We start from the raw sequence: 12,757 nt of genomic DNA, 5'->3' as shown, positions 1-12,757 counted from the left end.
ACAGCTAGGGACCTCAGGACCCAAGGAACAACATCGTGGTTAATTCCTCGGATTTTAGTTTTGCCTCATATATCCAAACTTCAAGCTGAAGAAGCTGACAACCCAGAGACACCAACTGGTGCAGACCAGAGAAGCCCCCAACAAAAGCCTGTTCTCTGTAGCCAAAGAACCAAGAAAGCAGCAGCACAGAACGACAGAAAGCACTGGGACAATACCACTTTGCTCTAGTCAGACACCACACACACAGCCATTCCTAACCTGCAAAGGCCCAATGAGGAGCCTCCTACTGACCCTTGTTAGGCTAGAAGAAAGCATCCTAACCTCCTCTCCCCAATCCTAGGGTGGTGTAAGGAAGTCTGAGTAGGGAATTGGGATTGGGACTTTTGTCCCTGTCAGCGGATAACAAAGTCTCTACTCTAACCTGATGTATTATCATCAGTAGACTCCAGATAGGGATCCTGGACTTCCACTGCAACTCAGTAATAATGAGGCACTCTTCTCTCTCCCTACTAAGGTTGTGTTGGACAGAGAAGGCCAAGTGGAGAGTTGGGACATTAGAAACTGCCCAACCCTACAATTCCCCAACCTGTAAGGTACTAGCAAAGGCCATCATGGGAGCAATAACAAACCACTCCCATTACTCCTAGCCAATAAAGTATCAATGGATGCCTAGTGGGGAACAGGAACGCTCACCACCACCCAGCAGTAACACAGAGCCCTCCCACTCAGGAGTCAATGCTAGCCAGGAGGGAGAGACCTGGACTTCCGTCTATACCTGCAATGACAAGTGTACCCCCTTTCTCTGCTGGAGTAGTGTCAGAGGAATCTAGATAAAATCAAAAGTTTAAATAATATTAATAATATAATTAAATAATAATATAAAACTGAAAATAATCTGTCATACAATGAAGCAGAAAAATCTCTAAATAAACATTAAAAAATTTTTTTAAAAAAAAGGGGGCGCCTGGGTGGCTCAGTTGGTTAAGCATCTGACTTCAGCTCAGGTCATGACCCCATGGTTCGTGAGTTCAAGCCCTGCATCGGACTCTGTGCTGACAGCTCAGAGCCTGGAGTCTGCTTTGGATTCTGTGTCTCCCTCTCTCTCTGCTCCTCCTCCCCTCATGCCCTATTTCTGTCTCTGTCTCTCTCTCTCTCAAAAATAAATAAACATTAAAAAAAAAGAAACATCTCAAACTAAATGTAAAAAGACATCAATACTTGTAAACACCAAGATAATAGAGATATTAGAATTATCTCACACAGATTTTAAAGTAGCCATCATTAAAATGCTTCAGCGAGAAATTATGAACATGGCTGGAACAACATGGTAACTACGATAAATTAAAAAAAATGCAGGGAGCAAAGGAAAGAACCAGTGAATAAGAAGAGAGAACAATAAAAATTATCCAATCTGAACCAGACAGAGAAAATATACTTTAAAAAGTAAACAGAGACTTAGGAAACTGTGGAACTATACTAAAAGATAAAACATTTGTGCCATTGGAGTCCCAAAAAGAGAGGAGAAAGAGGGTAAGGCATAAAACATGCTAAAAAAATGGCCCCAAACTCCCAAAAGTTAGCAAAAGGCATGCAGATTTAAGAGTATGAACACATCACAAGCAAGGAAAAAAGCAAAGAAATCCACACCAAAACATATCATAGTCAAACTTCTGAAAACTAAAGACAAAGAAAAAATCTTGAAAGCAGCAAGAGAAAAACATAACCTTACCTTCAGAGGAAAAACAATTCTGACAAGTAAATTTCTCATCAGAAACCATGGAGGCCAGAGGAAGGGATACAACATTTTTAAAGGCTGAGAAAAAGAGCTGTCAGTCCAGAACCCTATATCCATGGAAAATATCTTTTAGGAATGAAGGGGAAATCAGGACATTATCAGACGAAAGAAAAATAATATAATTTTTCAACAGTAGACCCACCTTAAAAGAATAGCAAAGGAAGTTGTCTAAATAGAAAGGAGATGATAAAACAACCGTGGACTTTTAGAAAGGAATAAAGAATTCAATAACAAATTTATGAGTAAAAATAATAGACTTTCCTTCTCTGAGGTTTTCTAAATTATGTTTGATGGTGGAAACAAAAATTTAACAATGTCTAATGTGGTTCTAAGTGTATGTAGAGGAAATATTTAAGACAATTATAAATGGGTATGGACAAAAGTACAAAAAGGGAGGTAAGGTTTCTGATTTCACTAGGACTAGTAAAATATACACACATTGTACACTGTGATAAGTTATGTATATATGATCTATTACATAAAACAGCCTCTATAAAAACTACATAAAGAAATACACTGAAAAATACTAGGTAAGTCAAAATTCTAAAAATTCTAAAAATTGTTTCAAAAACCCACAGGAAGGCAGGAGATATGAGAAACAAAGAAGAAAAAAACAAAGAAGAAACTGGTGTGCTTAAGCTATAACATATCAAAAATTAAATTGAATGTAAATTGTCTGAATATACCAATTAAGTGGCAGAGATATGCTTAGTGGATTTTTAAAAAGATGGCTGAATTATATACTGTCCAAAAGGAACTCAATTCAAATACAATGATATACACAGGTTGAAAGTAAAAACATGGTAAAATATGTATGTGTGTTATGTGTTTATGTTATATGTTATACCTATACATAGATATATTATATCTGTTTTATGCAAACATTAATTAAATAAAGCAGGAGTGGCAACATTAATATCAAGTAAAAGAACTTCAATAAAAAATTACCAGAGACAGAAATAAAAATCATAAAATGATAACAAAGAATATCCAACAAAACAACATAACAATCTTGAATGCACATACACAAAAGAGCTACAAAATATGTGGAGTAAAAGTGGTAAAATAGAAAGAAAAATAGACAAATCCATGATTACAACTGTAAACTCAACGTACCTCTCAACAATTGACAGAACTGACAGAAAATTAGCAAGCATACAGGAACTTAGTATCATCAACAAACAGGATCTAAATGGTATTTCTAGAATGTACACCCAACAAAAGAGGAATACACATTCTTTTCAAGTGCCCATAAATATATTCCAACATAGGCCATATCCTGGTCCATAAAGCAATTATCAACAAATTAAAAACAAGTGAAATCATACAATGTTTTCTGACCAAAATAGAATCAAACCAGAAAACAGTAGTAGACAGATAACAGGAAAATCTCTAAACACTTGGAAACTAATCAACACACTTCTAAATAATCCATAGGTCAAAGAGGAAGTCTCAAGAAAAAAAAAACACTGGAGTAAATGAAAATGAAAATAGAACATAGTAAAACTTGCAGGACACAGCTATAGCAGTGCTCAGAGGGAAATTGATAGCTCTAATTGCATACATTAGAAGAGAAAAGTCTCAAATCAATAATCCAAACTGCAACCTCAACAACCAAGAACAAGAAGAGTAAAATACTACCATCAGTACTACTAAGGATAAGGATAAGAGCACCAATAAATTAAATTGAAAACAGAAAAACAATAGAGAAAATCAATAAGGCTATGAGTTGGTTCTTTGAAAAGATCAATAAACTTCTTGGCAAGGCTCCAGGATTCCTGACAAATAAAAAAGAGAGAAGACACAAATTGCCAATCAGGAATGAAACTGGTATATCACTACAGACACGTAAAGACAATACTGGAAAACTACAAACACTAAACACAGAACTTAGACAACTCAGATGAAGTGGACCAATTCTTCAAAAATACAGATTACCCCCAACTCACCCAATATGAATAACCATTTAACTATTTTTTTTTATTAAGGAAATCGAATTTATAATTTAAAACTTGTCTCAAAAAGAAAACTCCAGGCCCAGATGGTTTTGTTGGATAATTCTAACCAATATTTAAAGATGATTTAACACATATTCAATACAATTGTTTTTAAAAAATCCAAGAGGGGAAAATTTCCCATTTATTTTATGACTCTAATGTCATCCTGATACTAAACCCAGCCAACATAGTGGAAAAAGAGAAACACATAGACCAATATCCCTAACAAACATGGACTTAAAATCCTTCATACTATACTAGCAAATACAATTCAGCAATATGTAAAAAGAATTATATACCATGACCACTTGAAGGTTATTCCACAGATGTAAATCTGTTCCAATATTCTGAAATCAAACAACATATTCACCATATTAATGGCTAAAGAAGAAAAATAACATGATGATACGAATAGATGCAGAAAAATTCAGCACCCATTCATGATTGAAACTCATGTCATGATTGACAACCAGGAATAGAGGGAAGCTTCCTCAATCTGACAAAGATCTCCTATATAAAAAAAACCCACTATAGTTAGTATTCTACTTCATGGTGAAAAACTAAATGCTATCCCCCAAGATCATCAATAAAGCAAGGATGTTCACTATTACCATCTGTTCGATTTAGTGTTTTGAGTTCTAATCTAGCTGGTGTAAATAAGGCAAAAAGAAAATAAAATAAAAAGGAAATAAAATGTAGAAATATAAATACAACATTATTAAAATCACTCAAAATTTAAATACTTGGGTATAGATCTAACAAAATGTACAGAACTTGTATGCTGAAAACTATAAAATGCTGATGAAAGAAACCTGAGAGATCTGGGGCGCCTGCATGGCTCAGTCAGTTAAGCAACCAATTCTTGATTTCGGCTCAGGTCATGATCTCATGGTTTGTGAGATCAAGCCCCCATGGGTTCTGCACTGACAGCACAGAGTCTGCTTGGGATTCTCTCTCTCCCTCTTTCTCTTCCCTTCAGCTGCTCATATTCTCACATGCCTATGAGCTATGTCAAAAAAAAAAAAAAAAAGAACTTAAAGAAAAAAAGAAAGAAACCCAAGAGACCTGGAAACACATATAATATTCATGGATTGCCAAGTCTCAGCATATTAAAGATATCAATTCTTCCCAAATAGGTATAAAGGTTTAACAAAATTCTCAACAAAATTCAGGGAAACTTTTTGTAGATATATATAAAATTATTCTAAACTTCACATAGAAGAAACTAGAATAGCTAAACCAATTTTGTTAAAAAATATGTTGGGATGAATTGTCTAATTTCAAGACTTATTTTATAACAGTATATCATTTAATATACTTAATATTACATTAATATTATATATCTATATAATAGGATATTATTATAGTAAATACAACAATAGATTACTATTTGATTGTAATCAAGACTGTGTGGTATTGGCAGAGGTATAGGCAGGTCAATGAAACAAAACATGGAATTTAGAAATAGACCCACACATATATGCCCAACTGACTTTTAACAATGACACAAAACCAATACAATGGAGGAAAGGTAGTTTTTTCAACAAATGGTATTGGAGTAATTGATCATCCACAAGCACAAAAATAGGGAGAGAGGGAGAGGGAGAAGGAGAGGGAGGGAGAGAGAGAGAGAGAGAGAGAGAGCTTTGACTTAACATCTATACAAAATTTATACATCTTATAAAAAATTAACCCAGAATGGGTTGCAGACTTAAATGTCAAGCATAGAACTTTTCGTTAATAACCTAGAACAAAATTTTTGGGATCTGAGGCTAGGTAAAATGTTTCCAGAATTGACACCAAAATCACAATCCATAAAACCTAATATACTGGTCTTTGTAAAAATTAAAAAAAAAAAACAACTTTGCTCTATAGTAAATTCTATTAATAAAATTAAGTAGATAGATAATAGATAAAAAGATGAGTTACCGATTGGAAGAAAATATTTTCAGACCACATTTGAAAGGACCAGTATCTAGACAATGCTAAGTATCTAGATAATGCAAAGTACTCTCACATCTCAACAGAAAAAAAAAAAAAATTCAAATAATCCAAATGGAGAAAATGGGAAAAAGATAAAAAAAAAGACATTTCATCCAAGAGCATATACAGATGGCAAAGAAGCATACTGGAAGATGCTGAACATCAGTAGCCATCAGGTAAATGCAAATTAAAACCATGAGATATCACTACAATGCTATTAGAAGAGCAAAAACAAAAAGCAAAATAGTGACAACACCAACGTTGGTGAGGATATTGGGTCACTGATATTACTGTTGATGAGAGTGTAAAATGGTACAGCAACTCTGGAACACAGTTGGTCATTTTCTTTTAAAAAGTAGACATATGCTTACCATACGACCCAGTAATTTGGCTCTTGGGCACCTATCCCAAAGAAATGAAAATGTATATTCATGCAAAAACCTGCACACGAATATTTACAACTCTTTTCACAAGAGCTCCAAACTGGAAACAACCCAGATGCCCTCACACTGACAAGCTGTCGAACAAACTATGGTACATCCATGGGATGGGATACTACTCAGCAGTAAAGAGGAGCCAAGTATTGATATAGTCAACAACCTGGATGATTTCAAGAGAAATTATGCTGAGTGCAAAAAAGCCAACCCCCAAAGGTTATATTCAACATGACTACATTCTAAATTCTTGAAATGATAAAATTATCGAAATGAAAATGGATTAGTGTTTAAGGGTTGTTAAGGCGGGGTCGGGTGCAAGACAGAAGTGGGTGTGGTTAGGGGAAGGAAAAAAAAAAAAAAAAGAGGTTAGAGTGGGACAGAGCCAAAGCATAATAGACTCTTAAAAACTGAGACCAAACTGAGGGTTGATGGGGGGTGGGAGGGAGGGGAGGGTGGGTGATGGGTATTGAAGAGGGCATCTTTTGGGATGAGCACTGGGTGTTGTATGGAAACCAATTTGACAATAAACTTCATGTATTGAAAAAAAAATAAAAATAAAATCTTAAAAAAAATAAAATCTTAAATAAAATAAAATAAAATCTTAAAAAACAGGGGGTCAACATGAAGAATCCTTATGATGATGGAAATATTCTGGATCTTGAATTGATCCATGTCAGTATCTAAGTTGTGATATTACACTATAGTTTTCAAGGTGTTATCACTGGAGAGAACTGGGTAAACTACACATGATATATCTTTTTTTTGTTTGTTTTTAAGTAACAAATACACCAAGGCAACTGCTTTTATTGGTGGTGTGCACTGCTCTTGTGTTACTGTAAAGAAAACTCTCCTGGAAAGATCTGAATGTCCTAGTTGCTTATTGGTTTGTTTAGACTTGAAATCCCAGAGTGCTAGTCAATGAACAGTGATTTGATTGGCTAGGAAAAATTAGCTTGGGGAAATGTTCTCAATCAGGGGGATGACAGATTCTTCTGTAAAGGGCTGGGTAAGAAATGTTTAGCACGCTGGTCATATGCTCTTTGTTGCAATTACTCCTCCCGCTAGTGCTGTATGAAAATAGTCCTAGACGATGCATAAGTGAAAGAGTGTGGCAGTGTTCCAATAAACTTTATTTATGGGCAACAAAGTTTTAATTCATCAATTTTCACATACAAAATGTGTTTGCCTGCTTTTTCAAACACGCATAAATATAAAAATCATTCTTAGCAAGTAGCCTACAAAACAGGTCCTGGATTTAGCCCATGGGCTATAGTTTGCTGCCCTCTCAGCAAAATAACTTTTCTGGAATCATCTACTGTCTCATGATTCAGTTTCATTTCCTTCTCTTCTTGAACATCTTCTACATTTCAAAGCTGCTAACTGCTCCCATTTAGGAATTCCTTATCACTGTCTTTCCATCTATATTTCCCCTGCTCAGGGTATCAAGCAATACAAACACAAGTTTAACTGTTAAAATGTGGAGCTTGGGACAAAGTAGAAAATTGGATAACTACCATGTTTTGTTTACATTTCTTCATAATTTCAGTGAGAAATAATGCTTCCTTTTGCATGCCCTGAGAATCTTTAAAAGAGGAAACTGTATGAGCAAATGACTTGAAACATTCGAATTTATTTAGACCAGAAGTTGAAAAAAAAAAAAAAAGTAAAAGATAGAAAGGCAAAAAGAAACAGTGTGGCTTCTGTAGGATATAGAAGAAAGTTGTTCAGAGAGAATAAATCCTAAAAGTTCTCATTGCAAGGAGAAACTTTTTTTTTCCTTCTTCCTTTTCATTTTATTGCACCTATATGAGAAGATAGATGTTAGCTGAACCAGTTATGGTAACCATTTCACAAGATACGTAAATCAAACCATCATGCTAAATGCTTTAACTTAAAGAGTGATATATGCCAATTGTTTTCCAATGAAAGTGGGGAAAAAAAAGAAACTGGTATGTTGTGGTTATAGGTGTCACTTACATGGTAGTGGTGGAGGTTGGGGGGTAAGAGATGGCATTAAAAAGCAGAAAAGAAGGAGCTCATGAAATTAAAAAAAAACAGATTGAAATTGTTAAATTACTTAAATAAATTAATTAGACTGAGATGGCTTAATGTCCTAGAAGCCTTTATAAGCAAATCAAAACCCGGGTTGCCTGAGTGGCTCAGTAAGTTGAGTGTCCGACACTTGAATTTGGCTCAGGTCATGATCCCAAGTCATGAGATCGAGCCCTGCTACAGCCCCATAGCTGGCTCCGTGATGAGCGTGGAGCCTGCTTAAGATTTCTTCTCTCTCTCTCCCTCTCCCTCTCTCTCTCTCTCTCTCCCCCTCCGCCCTTCTCCTCCCCCACTTTCTCTCTAAAATAAAATATTGATATTTGTATTTATATTTATTTATATTCACAAACCAAGACCTATGCCCCAAGGTTAAGAAAGAGAAAACTGGGGCATCTGGGTGGCTCAGTCATTTAAGCTTTGGACTCTTGGTTTTTGCTCATGTCACGATCTCATGGTGCATAGGTTTCAGCCCCATGGTCCAGGGCCTGCTTTGGATTCTGTCTTCCTCTCCCTCTGCCCCTTTCCCTGCTCATGAGCTTGCACTCTCTCAGTCTCTCAAAAATAAATAAATAAACGTAATAATAAAAAAAGAGAGAAACCTAAAGACAACCAATCACAGACAACTAGGTGTTTTCAAATAAGGCAACTGCTTAAGCAATGGCCAATCAAATAATTTCTTGCCCTGCTTCTGTATCTTCTCTATAAAAGTCTTACCCCTAATGCCCATTGATGGAGCCCTTCTGAGCACTTCTAAGTGCTTTTGGTTTGGGGTTGCCTGATATGAATCAATTTTTGCTCAAATAAATGATTAAAATTTTTAATATGCCTCACTTAATCTTTTAACAAAATTAAACTTAGGTCGTCAGGAGAAAATAAAACCACACCAAGCACAAAGTGAAATTTAAAAGCAAAGCCTAGATGGAGTAAGGATCGTATATAATAATTTGTATATTCCTGTAGTCAAAATTTTCATTGAGGTCATGTAGGTTAAGGGGCAAGCTTCTAATGGAATTATTATTTTCATGAAATATAAGATTTTTTCCACAAATTATGTTTAAAGACACTATAGGCCGCAGTTATTAAATCATATAAATGAAGGACATCCTGGAGTCCTTAGACAATACTGTCTAGAATTTCTTTAGAAAATTAGAATAGACAAAGAACAAAGCATTTTTTAGAAATTAACTTCAAGTATTTATTAAAGAAAATTAAATTGATTATTATTTTTACCCTTATGATCAACTAAAAATGAAGACACATTAAGAACTAATGACCATTCATTATCTTTTTTATCAAATGATAAAAATTGATGAAAACATTTCAATTGGAATGAGAAGTTTTAAGTAAACATAATTTCTTAAAATAGTGACCATAAAGTAAAATGAGATTTATATCATACTGATATGAGTTAATATGCATATTTAAAAATCCTGTTAAAAAGCTCTTTAATAGAGGAGCACCTTGGTGGCTCAGTTGGGTCAGCATGTGACTCTTGATTTCAGAGTCATGATCTCAGGTTCGTGAGATCAAGCCCACATCAGGCGGCATGGATCTCTCTCTCCCTCTCTCTTTGCCCCTCCCCCACTCATGCCTTCTCTCTCTCCCTTTCTCTCTCAAGATAAACTTAAAAAAAACCTCTCTAACAGATAGATATGCATAAATATTAATTTTTATTGAGAATTCTCAAATTATAGGTCTGGTGCTAAGCAATTTATGTGATTCAGTTGATAACTCTAAGATGGACTTCTCCAATCCAACTTCTATGAGAATGAAGAGTATCATACATATATGGTTATCTTTGCTGGTACAACACTATTCATCACATGTTGGAGAAAAGAATGCTATTTTTAAGTGTGTGATAACATGGGTGTTTTAAGTGGCTTAGGGTTTTAACCATTACTTTTGCAGTAACTATGGAATTGTGCATTTCAATTTTTATTTTTTGAAAACAAGAACCTGAATAATTTGAAATTTTCAGCATATGGATCTTTTCTAGGTAATTTTTAAAAATGCCTTTTTTGCTGCTTTTGGCTATCTGGGCCTCCTCAGATCTAGAGGTTTGGCCCACAAGTAATTAGTAGATTCTTTTAAACTTTGGCTAACTTACAAATTTGAAGTACCAAAATCATCTCCTGAACATACCAAATAGATTATAAGGACCTGAAATAAATTAATACAAGATTAAGAAAAAAAATCAAGCTCCCAAATTCAAAGTGTATGTTGTAAATGCTCTCTTTTCTTGGGTCTTTTAATTTTTTTTAATGTTTATTTATTTTTGAGAGAGAGGGGGGCTGGGGGGAGAGAGAGAGTGGGGGAGGGGCATAGAGAGAGGGAGACAGAATCTGAAACAGGCTCCAGGCTCTGAGCTGTCAGCACAGAGCCCGCTTGACTTGGGGCTTGAACTCACGAACCATGAGATCATGACCTGAGCTGAAGTCAGACGCTTGACCAACTGAGTCCTTTCTTGCATCTTTTAATAGGTCTAGTAATATATTAAGAGAATGAAAAGGTAAATTATATCAAGTTTAAATTAATATATTTGGATAGTTAAAAATGTTACAGACTGGTAAAACCGATGGTTATCTTATTAATCTGATTTTGCTTAAGAGCATTATCTTGGGGCACCTGGGTGGCTCAGTCGATTAAGGGACCTATTCTTGATTTTAGCTCAGGTCATGATCATACTGTCATGGGGTTGAGCCCCACCTGGAGCCTTGTGTTGGCTCCTCGCTGGGCTCTCTCTCCCCTCCCTCTGCTTTTCCCCCACATGCATGTGCACAAGGTTCTCTCTTTCCATAAAAGAAATAAAAGGAAAGCATCTCAAATATGGGTGATATTTTATTTCTTGGCTTACAAACAAGTGAGGCTCACATATTAAGCAGTCTTGTAAGTCTGGCATCTTTTTTGCGCACTTAGTAGCTATGCTTTTTATATAAACTAATTTCAGGTTTCATGGGAATGAAGAGCTAGAACTTCTGTTTAGCAAAATGAAAGTTTTTTTATTAGAGTTAAGCACCAAAGTCATAAAACCAAGGCATTCCTTTCTACTTAATGGGAAGCACCATGAGGGTTTCCTTGATTTAATATTAAATGTTCATATAACTTCACTAATTGTATCTCCAGAAGTAAGTGGTAAAGCTTTTAGAAACAAGCAGAGCATAAGCCAAAGAAGTCCAGTCAAGATCTGATCCGAGGGGCACCTTGGTGGCTCAGTCGGTTAAGCATTAGACTCCTGATTTCGGCTCAGGTCATGATGTCACTGTTTTGTGAAATCAAGCCCCACTGTCAGTGTGGAGTCCGCTTGGAATTCTCTCTCTCTCTCTCTCTCTCTCTCTCTCTCTCTTTCAAAATAAATAAATAAATATTTTAAAAAAAGATCAAATCCTAGATCTGAGGCAATATTGGGAGTACTGCTGGGAAGGACATGACTTCGCTATTCCCTTTTGGCAACTGGAACTATTTGACAGGATTGTTTCTCTGCATTCAAATGAATATACTCAAGTGATGTCCCAGTGTAATGTAAGGATGTTTGGTGAATCAAAACCAGAATAATAATTAATTAATGCCATCCCAGAAAGGTAGAAGCAGTCCATTTTAGAATGGATTCAAGTGTCTCAGTGCACTTGAGAGGCTGCACCTTGGTTTTCTGTTCACCACATCTCTCCAGACTTTTTCCAGGGTCTGTTCTCAATACTTTTGAAGTCACGTATGACCTGACTTTACTCTCACACATGTACTGCCTATTACCGGTACTTTAAAATAATTTTGATTTCAGATAAAATTGCCCTCAACCTCCCTGCCAACTTGTGGTTGTGCTGGTTGGTGTTGTGCCATTCTGCAGGTCTGCATATCTTCTGTATGTGTGATGACAGATTCTCTTTAAAAGGGGTGTGGTTGAACCAAGAGTGGGCAGAATTAGCGAAACATGGATTAGTCATATGCTGCCATCTGTAGTCAATTGTGATAAATTTATTCCAGATCCATAATGGGAATTCTCCAGATTATTCCCATATTGGTGGTCTGACTGCAATCATTTTTTTACATCTCTCCGGGAGAAGCAAATGAAAATTCCACGGGATACTTACATTTGGAATCATGTCATGGGCTACAGAAGGAACTTACTGTTCATATTTTGCATGTAATCTTTTCTCTATTATGATGTTAATATGAGTGACAACTCTGTTTTTTGTTTATCAACAACCTTCATTTGTGGGTAATGCAAGGATAATTTTATTCATATTTCCTTTATGAATTAAGAGCATTTTTTAATTACCCAAAACACTATGTGTAACTAAAAAAATAGAAATGATTTGTACATGAATTGAAAACACTTTAATCTGTTCTTTTCCCTATTGTTCCCAAATTCTTTAGCAGCAAGAAAGATATTATAGATATCGTCAGAGAATGCAATATACACATATTACTTTTCAGTACTGAAACTTTGTTATGTGAACAGGGAAATCACATTTAAAAACCTGATAGATGTGTGTGTG

Source organism: Lynx rufus, unplaced genomic scaffold (genome assembly GCF_022079265.1).
Source record: "Lynx rufus isolate CCGP_SWC_20201006 ecotype Redwood Valley unplaced genomic scaffold, mLynRuf1.p SCAF_5, whole genome shotgun sequence".
In the NCBI taxonomy this organism is placed as follows: domain Eukaryota; kingdom Metazoa; phylum Chordata; class Mammalia; order Carnivora; family Felidae; genus Lynx; species Lynx rufus.
This window is presented reverse-complemented; position numbering follows the sequence as displayed.